This window comes from Adiantum capillus-veneris, chromosome 12, assembly GCF_014529385.1.
Source record: "Adiantum capillus-veneris isolate H3 chromosome 12, ASM1452938v2, whole genome shotgun sequence".
In the NCBI taxonomy this organism is placed as follows: domain Eukaryota; kingdom Viridiplantae; phylum Streptophyta; class Polypodiopsida; order Polypodiales; family Pteridaceae; genus Adiantum; species Adiantum capillus-veneris.
The window spans coordinates 105,659,592-105,674,668 of record NC_140942.1 but is presented as its reverse complement, the minus strand read 5'-3'; positions in this window follow the sequence as shown (position 1 = coordinate 105,674,668).

Here is a 15,077-nt window from a genome sequence, read left to right as displayed (position 1 = left end):
TAGTCTAAAGTAAGTCACAAAAGGAACACTTAGAACATTTTGCGTTTAGTGTTGAGTTGTTGAGGAAACACAAATTATTTAAGAAGTAAAGAAAATGTGATTTCTTTAAGACCAAAATTCATTATCTTGGTCATATTATATCCGTAGAAGGAACGCAGATGGAACTTGAGTAAGTGGAAGCTATTCGCAGGTGGCCATCACCAAAAAAACTCAAAGAACTGTAGATTTTTGTGGGGTTTTATTGACAATACGTAAAGAAATACGCGAAGATCCCAGTCCCATTGACAGAACAATTGAGGTCTAAAAGTAAGAATATAAGTTAGGGGGAAGCCCAACAGAAAAGCTTTAAAAAGCTTAAGGTGGATTTAGCACATGCACCTATTTTTGACTATAGTGGATCCGAATGAGCCATTCGTCTTGGAGACAGACGCTACCAATGAGACCATTGGAGCCATGCTTATATAAAGGGAACACCCAATTACAATTGAAAGCAAAATGCTAGATCATGTCCATCTATGAGCGAGAGTTATTGGCTATTATACATGCACTTAAAAAGCGGAGCCACTATTTATATGGTGCCACTTTTGAGGTCTAGACGGACCATAAAAGTCTGAAATTGCTTTCTAGTCAAAATGAGTTGAAGGGTAGAAAAGCTTGGTGGGTAGAGATCCTACAGGTGTTTGACCTTCAAATATGTTACCAAAAAAGTAAGTATAATGTAGTGGCAGATGCACTTAGTCACACGTCGCAAATTAATGAATTGAGTTTTAGAGTTTTCAAGAATGTGTTCTTGGAGTTGCTACGTAAATTATGTGAGCACGATCCATCCTTTATAGAGGTCTGGCACATTGTCCGCGATCGCACTACTTCACAAACGTGACCACCTCCCACATAGTTTGGAGAGACAAGCCGTAGGTGCGGCAAGTAGGGATGCGAGCGTTAGTACGAAGAGACTAACCGAGACTTTCAGGTATAGTTTGGGGCTGAAGAGATTTAACGTAGACCCTTCATCACCTTTAAGAGCTACAACTTCAAAAGGGGGTGATAAACTTCGTTGGGGAGAGAATTTTGCGAACTACTCCATCGATGAAGGGTATTTATCCAAGACTACTTGAGAGAACTAATCAGTATGAGTGGTATTGGATAGGTTAACCAAAACGAAAAAGTTTTTTACCACGAAAAAAAGGGTTAAAACCCCAGAGTTGGCAAAACTCTTCGTTGAACATCTCTACACACTATATGGCTTGCCCGCAAATATGGTGTGAGATAGAGATAGAAAGTTCAATAGTCATTTTTGGAGGGAAGTCTTTAAAAATATAAATACTACTCTGAAAATGAGTAGAGCAAATCATCCGCCATGTGATGGTCAAACTGAAAGGGATAATCAAATCCTAGAGGATATGTTGTGTTCTTATGTAATTACGAAGCAATCTAACTAGGTAGAGTACTTACCCATTTTGGAATTTTCATACAACAGCTCCAAACTTGTAGCGACTAGATTTATACATTCATGTTGATGTATTGTTTCCAGCTGAGATCTCATATGGCTGTAGGCCTATAAGACAAGGAAAAAATTCAATATGTCAAGGATTTCCTTGAAGATATGAATGACATGTTGAAGGCAACAAAGGAGATCGTTCGTAGTGCACAAAATTGTGTTAAGACGTATGTAGATAAAGGATGAAGAAAAGTTACCTTTGCAGAATGTGACTTTGTATTCCTAAAGGTTCTTGCAAAGTCAAAAACCATAAATAAAGAAAAGTGTGATAAAATTTTACTTAGATACACTGGTCCCTTTAAAGTCATTAAGAAGATTGGGGATGTAGCATATAAACTTGAGTTACCGGAGAGTTCTCAAGTTCATTGTGTTTTCCACCTTAGTAAACTAAAGAAGTCAATTCACGGTTTGGAGACCGTAGTTTCTCCAAAGATTTTGGTTGACGTACTTGATAGAGCCATTAAAGATACTGCATGAACCGGAAAGGATTCTAGGGTATCGAGATAAAAAAACTTGTCATAAAGTGTACCAGGAGGTACTAGTGAAGTGGACAGACTTGAATAAGGAAGCAACGGCTTTGGAACACCACAGTGCAATTGCCAAGAGATTTTTCCATGTTTTTTTTTAGGACAAAAACTCTTTGGGGGGGGGGGGGGGGGGGTAAAATGTAAAGGCCACACTATAAAGGGTTCGTGAATGAGGGGCAAGCCACATTCTCTCATAGGTTGGGTGGTGAGCTTGACAACCTAACCCTCTCTTGGGTAGCATGCCCGTAGCGGCATCACGGTGATCTAACACTCTCACTCTCTCTCTCTCTCTCTCTCTCTCTCTCTCTCTCTTGTGTGCACGGCCCACGGTAGCCAACCCTCTTGCGACAACCCAAGTTCACCCCTCCTTTGTTTACCCACTCAGCCTGCCACTCTTTCCCTTCAACCTCACGTAGTACAATAGTCCACGGATGCATCATCTCTCTTCTTGTGCTTCTTGCGCTTTCCAAATGCAATCACCTTTTCTTTTACCTTGACTACATGTGGCCTTACACATGATGTACAGATGGGTGAGAGAATTCACGAGGATATTGCTAGTCAGGGAATGTTTGAGAAAGGTTTCTTTGGGGAGGTTGGGGGGGGGGGACATAGAGGTAGTTCGATGGGGATATTAAAAGTAGTGCTTTTTTCAAAAGAACGCTACTAATAGTAAGCATTATTTAAAATTATTCAATAAAAAGCACTTTTTAGTATTTCACACCAAAATAAATCATTTTTTTATAAGCTATATTTCAAAAGTTATTTATTCATTCGTTGAAACCATGTTTGGTGCTAAGTTCTTTGTTCGAAAATGGTTTTGAGAGGTCCTTTGCTACTACCAATCAATTCAAAGTGAAAAAACAATATTCTTTTAAAGAAAAAAGAATGGTTCTCTATCATCGTAGAATTAGCAAAAAATTGTCTTTTAAAAAGAATTTCTTGGGATTCTCATGTTGAAAAGATAATTATCTTGTCAACTTTTGTTATAAAACTAAATTTTATTTTATTGGAGGTGCATTTGTAATACACAAGTAATCATGACTATAGCCACACATTTTTGGGAAAGAAGTAAAAAGTCAAACAAGTATAAAATTTGAAAGCTTTCTATGCATATTCGATGGTTGATTTTGCAACAAGTAGAGAACACAGCGACCTTGCACACACACAAATATGAGCATATACAAAAAGAGAAGAACTGTGCATGCATCCCTTCAAGGATGTTTGCTACACAGATTCCACGGCATGTCCAAGAGAGCTTGATCATAGAAGAGTGAGCAAGCATGCACATATCCTAGAGTAGAGTGCTACACAAACACACGAGAGAGCAGAAAAGGAGAAAGGAGAAGAGACACACAAAACTTGGTGTTGGAAAGAGGTGTGCATGTTCCACACGAAAAAGCCTTTTAATTAGTGGAATATGCTAGATTTTCATAAAATATGCTAGATGCGAAATCAATATATAGTAGTCACAAAATATTTCAATGGCATCTCTCAAAAACCTTTTTAGAAACCTTCAGCGAACTCTAGAGATTTCTAGAAAGCCCTAGAATCCTTTTAGATAGTATTAGCATCCTCTACACTACATATCTCTCTTAGATGCTTGCTTAGTAAGATGTCTCATGGCCCAATAGCAATTGTAGACTACCGATATTATCTCAACCTCTCTATGCCTATAAAAAGGCCCTCATACGAGCATTGTATTTGAGTTTGTTGATTTAAATTAATACATTGCTATTAGCCCTAGCTATTGTAAGTTCATTACTATTAGCTCTCTCACTCTGTCCATTAGCTTACCACCCTAATTATCCCAATATACTAAGGATTATGCTATGTAGTACGAAACCTTAATGAGGTATGATGTGATTCTCATCCCTAAAATAGCTAGCTAATTCAATCACTAGGGCAAGTGTTACTTCCCATCCCTCAATGAACCCGTATGAGCCTATTTACTAGTATGAGAAGAAGAGAATGTGTATATTTCTTTCCATCTATCAATCATGCAACAAATATACATTGGCATACCATAAATGAAAACCAATATAGATTATTTACTTCTTTTTTTTTGGCAAAAGTGTACACCGTAACTCTCTCTCAAGCCAAGCCCAGAAAGTAAGAGGACATGATAGCTCAATCCGAAAAAAATTAAAGTCAAGAGAAATCTGCAAACCAATGATGGAAGCAAGGTATATGGACAAAGCTACCACAAAAGTTGATGATGAGGGAGTAATAACAAAGTTGCAATAAGAGAGACCCCAAAGAAACAGACAGAGTAGAGATAGAGAGAAAGCCAAAGAATAGCGAGATGTACTAGCAATGAATCACCAAGGAGAAGAACAAGAGGAACATAAGGGTAAAAGTCACAAAAGTGATTTCCCTTTCGCCGAAACGATCAACCACTACTTGGTCTAGAGCGATTGAACTATTTTCAAACACTCCCCAAAGAGGAACATAGGAAGAGCCAACTCCAATACTTGAAGCACAAGGGCAATATGTGCCAAAATCCTCAAAAGGACTCCTGGGTTATGCAAGTTTGATGCGAAACAAGAAATTTATAAGCAAAAGGAGTTTTTTGGGCCTCCAAACTACATTTTGACATTCTTTAGTTCTTCTCCTCTTTTCCTACACCCCAAAACATAGATTTCTCCCTTTTTTTCACTTGGAATATCAATTTCCTTCAATGTCCTCTCTACCACTTCTTTATTTATTATATGTAGATTGCGTTATTTATGAGAGTGCCTCCACAAAGTCTTGATGCATTTGATTCAACAATTACAACGGAATTTACGCAACAATCAGTTGTCATCAACAATTACATTCTTTGGAACATTAATATATTCTCCTACATTTCCTATTTAGAAAGCCTAGAGAAGCAAGCTAGGATGGAGTTGTAGCCTCAAATTCTCATGACCTCATTGATGCTTAGTTCATTGTAAACGTGCCATTTTAAATGTAAGATTTTTACATGAATATATGAAACCTAAAGGAGATTCCATGGATTTGTAAAAATGACTTTTGTAATAGTATTAGGGTTTCTTCCTATCATTTCAAAGTGCTAACCTTGAAGCACAAGAGGAGGAGATGCAAGTCCACTTTTCACTTTTTTTTGGCAGAACTCACAATTGTTAGTGATTGTATTAGAAAGAGAACAAAAAATTACAGATCAATCTCAAGCCTAAGCCGAACCTTGAGAGGCGGATATTACATCAGACTTTACAACCATAAAGGCTTTGATCAAATGGCTTGTGTTGCCCAAATCCAATCATCCGAGTCATGACTTTTACTTATCGTATATATTAATTCTTTGCTTTCTTGAATAATTAATGAGAAACTGGCCACAGAAACTTCATTATTGAAGACGCGACAGTTCCTGACCTTCCAGATATTCTAGAAGAAGCAAAATCTAACAATTTGGGTACATATAAGAAGGGCAGGACTTTGAAAGCGTTTTCCTCCAAGAGAAAGATCCTTCTTGACGAAACCAAGCTTCTATGGTTGGAAATTCCATAAAAAGGTGTGACAGGTCTTCACTAGCCCCCTGGCAGCCAGAGCATCTATCGGATCCTATGCCTCATGCCTGAATCTTGACGCCCGTCAGCAGGGCTCCCCAAAGCACCTTCCATAAAAGCACCTTCATGAAGTGGGGACACTGTGGCTTCCAAATGTTTAAGGTGACCTCAGTCCACCGAGCTTCTATCCACTATATCTTCCACTGTTTGTTTAAGGGGGTAAACCAGTCATCCTTGTGGATGAGCTCCTGATATATGATCTTGGTTTGGGGTTTGAAAAAAGAACTATCTTTGGGCCATTTCCAGGCTTTCCACTCAAATGTAGAGTCTTGAATTGGCATTAGACCGTTGTTCAGGCCTTCAAGAACTCTATAGACAAGCATCTTCTCCATGCCATTTAATTGAAGTTGATTCGCTAGATCTTCAGAAGGTTTCCAATGCTTGTTGGTTTCATCCCAGAAGTGGATTGGTCGTTGGAGGCCTTTATTGTTTAGCTCTCTTTCTATTTCCCTCCAGTAAAGGTTTAGATTAACAACATTCACGTTTGACAGCCAAATGGACTAGTGCGTAGTGGATTTCTGAAAGTACCTGGTTAGTTCCCCCCATTCTAAGACCCTAGTGGCACAGTTGCATTTTTGAACCAGCCCTCCCGTTAACCCCCCCAATTTCAAAGTAGGCCATCCAGGTGCTAAGAGTTTATTGTGCATCTTGATCTCTTTCCATTGTCCTCCTTTAGAGAAAACCTTTGATTTGTCAATCATATCCTTGGTCATGATAGCCCAGGATTGATCTTGCTTTGCAAAAGCAACCACAAACTTGGCACATAAGGCTTGGACATGCACGACCTATTTGTGGATTCCGAGGCCGCCTTGGGAAGTCGGACGAGCAATCAATTCCCATTTTGCCCACTGCAATTTTCCTCTTCTCAACATCACCTTTGTAATCATGCCTTTTCCCACACTTTCCATGCCTGTCATATGTTGGCATTACTGATGGAGTTCATTGTTCTCTCTACTTTCTCTATTCATTTTATAACTAAATCGTAACTTGCAATTGGTTAATATGATAACGATGTCACTAATTAATTAATTCAACTGAGGATTAAAACATTCAAGACAAGCACAAATTGACATTGACACAACATAGATGAACATATTTCATGAGGCCAACGCCTCCTCCCAAGGACTTTCCATCGTCAATAGAAAAAGTACAAATGGTTGAGGCAACCCCAAATGGGAAAGTAGCAGTTTTGCAAGTCATCGTTGATGTCGGCTGCTAGCTACGGAGTGCATGCAACACAATTGGAGGGCCCTCCAACCAAAGGTCCCTCTAGAGGGCCTATGGGGCAGCTCTCTAAACCATGCCTAGCGAATCCCTTTAATACAAAAGTTATTGAGGAAAAAACCTTGAAAAAGCCCCCCATTATTTTGGGTCTGTGGTCAACATCTGTCTTGCTTTGTTGGAGAAAGGTGTAGAATTGGCGAATCGCACAAGGCCACATGTGAGGAGTGGACTGTCTGTGCATGCTAGAAAAACAAAGTTAACAATGCAGCGTTGTGGTCGTCCTTTTGCTCCCTCCTTGGGAGAGAGAGAGAAAGAGAGAGAGAGAGAGAGAGAGAGAGAGAGAGAGAGAGAGAGAGAGAGAGAGAGAGAGAGAGAGAGAGAGAGAGAGAGGAGAGGAGGACAGGATGGTTGCTTGTCAACACCATACACTTACCAACAGCTGTGACAAGAATTTAGGTTTTCTTTACGCTTTGTAGGTACGTTTTTCTTTCATCCTTGCTCTCTCTCTCTCTCTCTCTCTCTCTCTCTCTCTCTCTCACACACACACACACACACACACACACACACACACACACACACACACACACACACACACACACACACACACACACAGATTAATGTACACACATACACGTTATAGTAAGCTCAGATCGCGATCACAACTAGTAAGTGCATTCTCCACATTTGTCCCAAGCTTGACGTGCTCATTTAAGTACGGTCAAGTGAGTTGCACTGACATTGAAGTATGAGCATTGAGGAATGAAATTGGCGTGCAAGTTTGCACACCTCTTTAAGTTATTTGTCTACTCTAAGGCAATGTCTACCCCCACTGGGGTTGGAGCATTTTCCCATGGAAGAGGATGAATGTTGTGAATATTTTTCTCTGACCCCCTTGAATTGCAGGCCAATGCAACAATTCAAAAATGGTGGTAATAGAAAAGAACAATTGAAAAGAGCATGCATTGGAAATGTGTATGCGTAAGTTTGTTTATATGTGAATGTATGTTATAGTCACAGGAGATGCAACTGGACTAGGACTGAAATCTATGCTTGACTTCCATATAGCCATCAGTTTGTTTTTTGGACTTTGCAGAAAGATTGCAATGGATCGAGTTTGTAGTGAATGGGCTACACCTCATGGTTCCCAAAATCTTACACGCAGTATAGGTCTGTGCAGATGACCCTTGTGGAGGAAAGACTTGTCGTTTCTAGAACTTCTCTAAGACCACCTCCTCCTAAAGTTCTAGTAAGTTCTACACAATTTCAGTTAATATGTTAGATTGTAAGAATATTCATGTTGGAGATCAGGCCACTAAACCATCTGACTACCTAAATTGATTATAAGGTTAGTCTTAATTTTTCAACACAAGGTTGTCATTGCAATGACGTAGAACTTTTTATGAGGACAATGGGTTTCCACCGACAGTCACATACTTGTTGAAACTAGCTTTTGTAATTCAAAGCTGGGAAGGCTAACTCCAAGAAGACAGTAGAGAAAACTTTGGGCCCGCCAAAAGAGATCTGTTAGCAAAAATCTTGGTAGAGAGACAGTAGAGTCTCGCCCCAAGCGCACCCCAACACACAACCACACAAAAAAAACAAGGACATCAATGACCAAAAACAAGAAAAACAAGAAAATTAAAAAATTGAGGAGGACAAGAAAAACTTCATCCCCCCCCCCCGAAAAGAAAACACACACACTTTTTTTTTCGTAAATTTGTTTAGATTAATTTACAGATGGGAAACCTCAAAGCAAGGAAAACCCATCATAAACATCAGATACACAGAGAACAAACATAGAAGTGTTCTAAGATGTAAACGTGGCTAAAAGCAAACATACGAGAACTGTAGTATATCCAGGGATATATCCCCAACATCAAGAGAAAAAAGTAAAGAGGTCTGCATCTTGCTGATGGAACATGTGAAGATTGCGTTGGCGCCACAAAGACCATAAGGACCAGAATCAAACCCATGTAAAGAAGACAAAAAATTGTTGAAGGGAGGTAGGGAGAAGTTAGAACGCCAATAGCCCAGAACTGTTTGTGGAAAGTTTTCGAAGGAAATTGAAGGTGCATACATGAAGATATGTGGTCGAGGAAGACCCTAGTGAAGTGGCAATCCCAAAGCTAGTGGCTAACAGTCTCTTCAGAAGCTGAACATCTGACACAACTAGAAGAGCTGATGTGACATGCAGCAAGGACAGTACCACAACAGGGAGAACTCCCATCAAGAAGCACCAAAGAAACAGAAGCTCCTTTAAAGGAAAATGGCTCTTCCAAATCGTAGCAAGAGCCTTTCTCCACCATAGATCAGATTTATGCAGTGACCACAACGCATTACAGTGATCAGCCAGCCAGGAATCATGCGAGAGCGAAGCATAAATGTTGCTGGCAAAAATGGCATCAAAAGGTGTTTCCCATAACATCCAATCTTCCATACGGCATCCATCGATTAACGATGGAATGGGCAGGAAAACAGCCAGCATGTGCTAAAGATCTCTCCAAATTCGATGATAATGCACTCCCAAACCAAATCGATCAGCTACTTGAGAAAAAGTAGGCATATTCCTAGACGTGTCAACCACATCATCCACCATACATATGCCTCGATAAGAAAGGAAATATGCTCGACGGGGCGAGCGATCAATAAGAGTAAGAGAGAATGCCTTGCTCCAGTGAATGCTTTCAAAGCGTAGAAAATTCCCATCTGGTTTCCGTCTACCATGCCAAGAAAGATGAGCTGTAACGGCTTTCCAATCTAAGAGCAAACTAGAGGTAATTGAGAAACCAGGAATACGACCAACCATCTTTCCAAATACAATCTCCCAAAGGGAAGTCTTCCAACGACCAAAAGAGGATGTGATAGCATGCAGACATAGTGAGGCAATCATGACTGTCCATGGTTGAGACTGTCGAGCAAGCGTTGGTAACAACCTAGACTTCCTCGCTAAAGCATGGTGGCAAAGATAAAAAATACTAAGCCCCCCTAAATGCTTAGGAGTGCAAAGCTTCTCTATAGATAACAAACAAAGGCCTTTCTTTCGGGGGTAAGTCCACGCCGCATTCATCAAGTAAAGTAAAGGCTCCTTCAGGGGCTCCCAGAATGAGATGAAAAATTACACATTGAGCCCATCCCAACCAGGGGAATGCCATCTGCCAAGAGCGATCAATGCTGAGTGCAATTCCTCCTTAGTAAAATTGTCTTCCATTGTTAACGCATTGTGAGGCAAAAGAATCACATGCACGGTAAATAACAAAATTCGGCATGCTTGATGAGTTTTCAATAGAAGGCAGAGGAGAAACATCAAATACATTCTCAAAAATGTGAAGTCATGGCATGAGCAAGCTCACATTTTGAGGTTGTCCAAGAGCCTGATGGGAGCATAACCCTCTTTATGGTTTGAGATGCCCTTGAATGATGCAGGTGCTTAAAAAACTATTTTGAGGTACATCCCTTATCCACAAACGCTCTATGCCGAGCGCGAGTCTGCCATTTATCCAGTTTGTGCTATCATTGTGTTGCAAACACACATGAACATGACAAAGCGCTGTCAACTCACATTCAGACAGAGGACGTGTATCAGCCAAAAGTTGGAGCTCTTGATAAACATATTTAGCATCCTCAATATCCCCACATATCTAAAGTATATAATGCTTACCATAATCCTGAATCACACTTTGCACACACATGATGAAACGATACCAAGCAATATCAGGATCCAAATGCATTTGAGCGAGCAATGGGGGAATAATATCATGAATCATATCACGAAACACCTCATGCAAAAGATAAGCATTGTTGATGTGTAACAGGTGTTTCCTAGAGAGAGATCGATCACCATGCAATCGCCCAAAGCGTAAGGTCGTCAAAACAGGAGCATGATCAGTCAAAAGCAAAGTGTGATCAATGCTCATCTCGCATACATACTCATCATATTGTTGCATGTTAAGGACATACCACCGATCTAATCGCGCACCATATGCGGAGCGAGCATTGTGTTGAAAAGTATACCCATAGACATTCAAATGCAAAAGGCTCCACAAATCCAACATCTGTGTGCATGCAACAAGATCTGTCCAAGCCTGCAATTCCACACCCAACATATGTGAATGTCCAGAGGTGTTGTCAGACAAAGCAGTCACATTGTTAAAATCACCACAAATCAAAGCATTAGAAATCCATGGATAGGAAGACATCGCACGCCATAGAACAGCGCGTTGCCTCGAAACTGTGTGCGCATAGACACCCCCAAATCATAAATTTGTCCATTGATTGTGCATTGAACTACCATCCAACGACCCCCTGGATCATTGTATGCAAGAACTAGCTGCAACTTATGTCTAACCATCGTCAAAACACCATAATAGCCTGTCGATCCAGCATATGCTATCCAGTAACCCGCAAAATAGGAACACTGTCCAACAAATTCATGTTGATTGTGCTCTTGCAAAACCACAATGTCTGCCTTACATGTATGTACATAATAATAGGTCAATCGTCACTTATTAGGGTTACATAACCCGCACACATTATATGTAATGCATTCAACACAACAATGCATTGAGAGATATGTACAAAGGCAAAAGAAAGAGGGGACTAAGTTGATGTACCCATAGGCAGATCAACATCAATAGACGGAGTGAGCGGGATGGAAACACACAGAATGCCTCTATAATGACCTGACACACACTATGGGGCACCACTCGGCTTACACAACCCACCTGGCCAAGACAGGGAACACACCGATGGAGTGAGAGGAGAGAGACTACCCATTTACCCACTCCACACAAAGAGAGAGACACACACACACACCCTAAAATCTCACCTCAAAAGAGGATAATTTATGATGATTAGATAGAAATGATCTTGGGCCAACACCAATGGGGCAAATAGCTCACACAATATGGTAAAATATGCCAGATACAATCACAAATTGGAGCAGAAGCTTCGCTCATAGGAGAAACTTACACAGCCAAACCAATAGAAAAACAGTGAGTAATTTGGTAAAATGGACAGCTCCATTGCTTCTGGAATGGCCCAAAACCCTAGTCTACAATGTCAAAGTGCTCAAATCCGACCTCGGATGAGCAATTTATGGCCAAAACAGACTCCAAAAACAGCAAAAACACAGTTGCGGTTGTTGCTCCCCTACTCTCCACATTTTTTCTGGTCTTCTCTCTGGTTTTTCAGTTCCCACACTTAGCTTTATTACTTGGGCACCCTTGGCCTTCTAGTTGACCTCAAACGGACCCCGAACAGGCCAAAAATTGGCCTTAGAGTGCATAGTTGTCACCCTGCTGCATCCATCCGCACACCTGGCACTCAGCTTTTTCCAATAATGCATCCCGCAACCACATGAAGTGGCCCCAAAATATGGTCCTCATGATGACCTTTTTGCATAATTATCACAAGAAAACACCCACATTGTGTCCGTACTTATCCACGTGCAAGTATTGACCCATTTGACCTCCTGACGCCACTAGATGCCATCTGACGCACCTGCTTACCTCATGTCATCGGCCTGTAGATAACTTCCTCGAGAAGTTTTACGTGCTATCAACTCCTCATTATTGTAGAAAAAACACACTAGTACTGGCGATAGTGAAAATCGATGCACTATATACATGCTGCCCTACCTGTACACATGTGGGCCCCACATAACCACATGGCTCTGGAAAATGGGCAATCCTTTATTTGATGCATCATGGATGGGTATGTACATATGCACAATCCCTTGTTCCATAAAACTCCTGACATAATTTGCCCATCCCCTAGCTTGCTAGATCATTCATGATCAGCAGTAGCAAAAAGAGATATGAGACTCGCCACATCACAGGTCTCCTCATCCCTCACCAACATTACTTGCTCCACAGACATATCATCTTGCTCCAGCATCATTAACCTCGCATGATACAATTTAAGACGCAATCCATTTACCCTTGACTTATGTAGAATCCCATCCAGGTTAGCCAACTGATATGTACCATTCGGAAAACACTCCACTACCTTGAAAGGGCCTTCCCACTTAATTTGAAACTTCTTTTGGAAGGTGTTGTCCAGCTTATTGTTGTAGCGCAAAACCAAGTCATGTTTCTTGATACCCTTACTTTTGACCTTTTCATTTATCTTTGCCAAAGCCTTATCCTGCATCTGCCCATAATGTTCCAATGCGCTCATCCTATCCAGCTGAACCTCTTGTAAGTGCAAGAGCCTCTCTTGGAATGCATCACTAGGCGGCCCAAGCAACTTCTCTAGCATCTTTACTGCAGGAAACTCTACTTCCACAGGCAATAATGCTTCCTTTCCGTATACCAAATGAAACGGAGTAAACCCTGTACCTGTCTTCACCGAAGCACGGTAAGCCCATAATGCACTAGGCAATTCCAAATCCCAATTCTTTCCTTGGTGCTCTATCACTTTCGAAAGAATCTGTACCAACTCACTATTGAATCTTTCATGTAAGCCATTACATTGCGGGTAATAAGGAGTGGTATGCTGGTGCCTAATCTTCATCTTTGCGCATAAAAAGTCTAGTAGTTTAGCTCTAAATCCTGGCCCCTTATCTGAAAGTAGCTCCAATGGCACCCCAAACTTGCAACATATTTCATCATACACAAATTTTTCCACATCCTTTGCAGTGATCTGTTTTACTGCTATAGCCTCTGCCCATCTAGAGAGATAGTCTACTGCAGTCAAAATATAGCTTTTGCCCCTGCTTGTGTAGGTAACAGGCCTATTGCATCAATCCCCCACTTTTCAAACACATCAAACGCCATAATGGTTTTTCGTAGCTCTGGCCTCAACACTCTCTTCCCAAATGCTTGACACCTATCGCAAGACCTACACCAATAGTGAACATCCTTATGCAAACTAGGCCATACATACCCCTCTTGAAAGATCTTATGCAAGGTGATCTTTAGAGAAAAATGGTCGCCACATGTACCTTCATGATTGTCTTCCAATACTTTGTAAAGCTTCTCCCGCCAAGGTACATGTCTCGAGATCATCCCCTTTCATGTACAAGACATCACCAATCAATTTATACCTGTATGCTCTATGCACAAAACCATACTTCTTATACTTCTGAATGTCCTTTGGAATGATTCCTGTTAGCAAAAACTCCTCTTCTTGAGCCAAAATTTTCCGGCCATGATAAAGAGGTCAATTGGTCCTCAACACAAATAGCTCCCCAATCATGCTTTGAGCTGCTTAATGTGCCTCTCTGTTAAGAGCACGTTCAATGTGTTTGATGCTCCATGCTTCAAACTTTTTTTAATAGGCCTTTAATTCTGAAACACATTGCCTTCAATGAGGTGTTCTTGCTCTTCCACACACCCAACACTTGCTTCACAATTAACAAGGCATCACCTTTTATGCTCAACCTTCTAATCCCATACTTCAAACAAATGTGTAATTCGACTTCCAAAGTTGCATATTCAGCCTCATTGTTACTATGCACATCCAACTTGAACCCTCTCTTGCATACTAGCTTCCCCTTTGGATCATAAAGTGCTATACCCCCTGAAGCTGCATCATGGCTCTTTTTGTATGAGCCATCAAAGAACAAAACATGTGCATTGTTGATCTGTGGCACTTCTTCAACTACCTTTCTCACCACCTCTTCCTTAACAAGAAGCCTGGATTCTCCTTGTAAGTCAACAAATCAGCTAGGGTAGCCCTTGTACTGTCTTCCACTAGAAAAGAGAGCTCGAACTCTTGCAGCTCAATTACCCATTTCTTGACCACATTTGACATGTTGGTGCCATTAATTAACTATGGCAAAAAGGTGTAACTCGTCAAGAAAACAAAAGGTCGTGGTAGCAAGTAATGACGAAATCATTGACAAGCAAATATTACATTGGCCATCACTAGCTCTACTTCCGAGAACTTTCTCTCTGCTACCAACTTCACTCGGCTTGCACAATACACTGGCCTCATATAATGGCTGCCCTTCCCCTTTTGCAATAGCATGGCTCCAATGGCATCATCCCCTACTGATGGATTCACATAAAATACTTGCTCCCAATCAGGAGCCTGCATGGCTGACAACCCCCCTAACACCTCTTTCACCTCTTGAAACACTTCTTCTCACTTGTCATCCCATTGCAATGGATCATGCTTTGCCACTTGTTGTAATGGATAAAGGAGCTGCGAAGAAAATGGAATAAACCGCACCATGTACTTCACTTTGTGTATAAAGGTTTCCAATTGCTTTGTACTCGTAGGTGATGGAAGAAGAATAATAGACTTAACCTTGTCTGG